Source organism: Dendrobates tinctorius, unplaced genomic scaffold (genome assembly GCF_039654945.1).
Source record: "Dendrobates tinctorius isolate UK_male_01 unplaced genomic scaffold, ASM3965494v1 ptg000008l, whole genome shotgun sequence".
NCBI lineage: Eukaryota > Metazoa > Chordata > Amphibia > Anura > Dendrobatidae > Dendrobates > Dendrobates tinctorius.
The window spans coordinates 50,635,160-50,639,311 of record NW_027361676.1 but is presented as its reverse complement, the minus strand read 5'-3'; the positions used below and the strand labels follow the sequence as shown (position 1 = coordinate 50,639,311).

Genomic DNA, 4,152 nt, shown 5'->3' with positions numbered 1-4,152 from the left:
CCCATATGAGACAACACCAAAAATATCATACAGCATAATGTAGAGAAATACAAATACAGATGGAACTCCCAATACACGGGTTACTGAAGAGATCTTCCATATAGCTATCAAATCGTCATTTAGCTAATATCATTAACAAAAGCAAGTGAAAAAATGCCCAAAAGACTGACATCAGAGATCTTGAAAAAAAAAAAAAAAAAAAAAAAAAAAGGGGAAAGGGATAAATAGCTAGTAGAGCAGAAATACTCAATGACCTAGTATATGTCTAACAACTTGAATAATATTATTAAGGTTCAAAGTGACCCAATAGGTCACAATCATGTTGATTAATCTAAATAGACTCCACTGCTTCAAAAAACAGAGGCTGAACAGTCCAACTGACATCCATAAACGCAGAAAAAGTGCAAAAAAAGTAATGCAATAGTGCTTACCATGTGGAGCTGTGAGAATCGTCACGTGCAGGAAAACATGCGCTGTCAGTTGTATGCTGCCATAAGAAAAAGTGCGCTACTGGCGGTTGTATGCCGCCGGGATATATACCCGATGGGAGTGCGCGCACATGCGCACTGGTGTAAACTCACAACTGGGGAGAGGCCGAGAGTGAGGGGTGAAACGCTCCATGGAGCGCAAACCGGAAGTGCGTCATAGAGACTGCCCGCGACCGGAAGTAGTGGAACGCAGTATAGATGAAGCGATATATTCAATGGTGACTCATTCCTTCAATGTGGCTAATCCCTCAATGCAGTGACACTAGGTAGAAAGAAACAAATGCGCGTTATATGGCAGCAATTTATATGTTGCGTAATGTACAATGTTAATAAGAGAAAATAAGGAAAATTAATTTATTATCATGCTCAAACAAAAGGAAGAATAGGGAAAAGGGGAACAAAGAAAAAATATAAAGTAAAAATATGCATAAAACTAGAAAAAAATTAGAAAATAACTACATAAAAAACAGACAAATAACTAAAGAAAAAATAAAAAATATAACTATACGATGGGAATCAGAAAAACAAAAAATGAAAATTAAAAAATAACAAAATATTATAAACACCATACCCCTCAAAAGATACTTTCTAACGAGATTGCTGCTGCTGTGAAAAAATGAAAAAAAAGGGGGGGGGGGGAAAGAAAAAGAGGGTTAAAAAAGATCTCATGATATCAACCTTAAAATAAACTCATAACATCGTATTCTCTATTCAACCCTTTGGGTTCCAAAGTTTGTAACGAATGAATCCAAAAGGCCTCAATGAGCTTTAATGATTTAACCTGATTGCCCCCTCTTCTATGTGCTGGAATGTGTTCGAGGACAAGAAACTTTAATTGGGCTATAGTATGTCCCGCATTATGAAAATGAAACGGTATGGGTAGATGATGGCGTCCACAACGTATATCTGACTTATGGTGAGAAATCCTATCTTTCACGTTCTGTGTCGTTTCACCTACATACAATTTGCCACAAGGGCATTTAATCGCATACACCACAAATTTAGAATCACAGGTGTAGTACCCCTTGATAGGGATGTCTACACCTGTCTGTGGATGTGAAATAGAGGAACCTTTTAAGACATTAGCACATTGTGCACACTGTAAACACGGAAAGGTCCCTCTTTTCTGTGTTTGGAGAAAACTTTGCCTAGAAATTTTTAATGCAGAGCCAATATCTGCTCGAACGATCTTATCTCTCAGATTATTGGGTCTCCTAAAACATGGGAGAAAAGGGACCTGAAAATCGGGTATCTTCGGGAAACTATCCCGAAGTATAGACCAATGTTTACGGATTTTCTTGTGCAGTCTGTACATGAAAGGATGGAAAGTATGCACGAAGGGAATTCTAGAACCCATACTCAGTTTGTTGCGGGAACGGTTGTCATCCCGGCATTTCTTGAGCAAATGGCGGGGATAACCCCTCTCCACAAATTTATCTTCCATACTGTTTAATCGTGTGTAACATATTAGGGGATCACTAACAATCCTTTTAACTCTATCAAATTGTGAAATGGGAATTGATTTTTTCACTGCCACTGGATGACAGCTTTGATATAGCAACAAGTTATTCCGGTCCGTTTCCTTTGTAAATAAATCTATCGAGAGATTACCAGAGGAATCTTGTATAATCAAAGTATCTAGAAAACTAATACTAGTTTTATGACTATTCAAGGTAAAGGTCAATTCAGGCCAAACACTATTGAGGTATATATGAAATTCCTCTAATGAGTCAAGTGATCCATGCCAAAGGCAAAATACGTCATCGATGTACCTACGCCAAAGTAAACAATGAGATTGGTAGTTGTCATGTGGATATATGAATTCTGACTCAAACTGAGCCATGAAGCAGTTGGCATAGGGGGGTGCCATATGCGACCCCATAGCTGTCCCCTGTATCTGAAGATAAAAAGAATCTTCAAAAAGAAAAAAATTCTCTGTCAGTACCATTCTCAATAAATCCATCAAAAAATTAATGGCATTAGGCTCAATTGTAGACCTCTCTAATAGAAGTTTAGTTGCTCTCATTCCCTTCTCATGTTGAATAGAAGTATACAAGCTGTTAACATCAAAGGTCACCAATAAGGTGCCTTCTGGTAATTGACCAAAACTCTTTATAATCTCCAGAAATGCCCCAGTGTCCAAAATAAAAGAGGGAGTATCCTTAACTAATGGAGTAAGTGTTCTCTCTAGAAGTTGGGACAAAGGGGATAAAATGGAGTCAGTTGATGCGACTATCGGTCTACCTGGGGGATTATAAAGCCTTTTATGTATCTTTGGGAGTGTGTAGAAAACAGGAATAATCGGCTCTATCTTAGATAGAAAATCTCTCGTCTTCTTATCGATCGTACCTTCCCCCAATGCACGTGTCAATATCTCCTCAACTTTATCCCGAATAGATCTTGTGGGATTATGAGGTAGTGGTAAATAAACCTCCCTATTCATAAGTTGTAATAAAATCTCGTTGCGATAAGCTAAGCGGTCCATAACGACCGTGGCTCCCCCCTTATCCGCTGGTTTGATAATTATATCATGATCATGGATTAGGGCTTGTAAGGCATCCCGTTCTGTCTGATTCAAATTAGAGCGGAAACTCAATTCACCCTTGGTGATCTGTTTAGTATATAATAAAACTTCCTTCTCTATTAGGGAAATAAAAGTTTCGACCGGTGGACTTGTTCTAGGTGGATTAAAGGTACTCTGTAGTCTAAGGCCCAAATCAGTAATGTTTACCGGTGTTTTAACATATTCTAATCCCCTAGATGGAGTGGGTAACTGTGTACCAAAATGAGCCTTTAGCCTCAGGTTCCTATAGAACCTTTGTAGATCTAGATCTAACTGGAAGGTGTTAAATTTATATGTAGGACAAAAAGACAGTCCTTTTTGTAATAAAGCTATTTGTGAGGGATCTAGAGATTTAGAAGAAATATTCACAACCAGATTTGTTATGTTACCTGTCTCGTGCTCACTATGTGGCGATTGGTGTCTGTGGCACTGGCCACCCCTCCTCGTCCTCTTCTTAGATTGTATCTCCTGTCTTGGCCTAAAAAAGAAGATTTGCCTGTGCTTGTTTTCTCATTGTCCGAGCTTGAGGCTGATGAGCCGTCTGTAAATCTGTAATTGCGATAGTTCGGACGAGAAGAGCCGGTAGAGCCCTGCCATCTATAGACTCTTTTTTGTAGGTAATCTTGTGTATCACGAATAAACTTCTGGCGTTTACGCTTCTCAGTCTCTTGTCTAAATGTTTCTAGACTCTCCTTGGTACGGCTAGCAATATTATCAAATTCTTCCTTCGATAGTGTATCCTTAAGTTGTCTTTCAATATTAACAACCTTCTCTTGTCCACTCTTTATATCCTTGTTCAGATGTTCAAGAGTCAAGGCCATCAAATCCAATGAGCATTTATTCAAAATCCGTTCAAATTTTTCACAGAAGTCAGTATTATTCTGAAACAGAGTGGGTCGCAGTGATACCCTAAGGCCTCTTGGTATTCGCTGTGTTCGAATATACTCTGCTATAGTTGCGCTATGTAACTCCAGACCTATAAGATGTCGAGATTCCCTCTCAAGGTCTCGCGTCTTGAATTCACTTCCAGGAATTTGTAAAAATTCACTTGATGTAGTAACCTGTGAGACTATGTCAGCTACTTCTGTCTCATTGAATGAG

General features: G+C 38.7%; 1 long non-coding RNA gene across 2 annotated transcripts; it reads right to left on the bottom strand.

Moving 5' to 3' along the window:
* Positions 1-201: 201 nt before the first annotated feature.
* On the bottom strand, positions 202-3,547 carry LOC141091798 (uncharacterized). Of its 2 annotated transcripts, none has more exons than XR_012232579.1 (3): positions 3,441-3,547; positions 1,060-1,094; positions 202-750 (listed from the first exon to the last, which is right to left on the bottom strand). It is a non-coding gene; the product is annotated as an uncharacterized lncRNA (long non-coding RNA). The 2 variants fall into 2 exon arrangements; XR_012232580.1 differs by having other exon boundaries at positions 1,060-1,091.
* Positions 3,548-4,152: the final 605 nt, after the last annotated feature.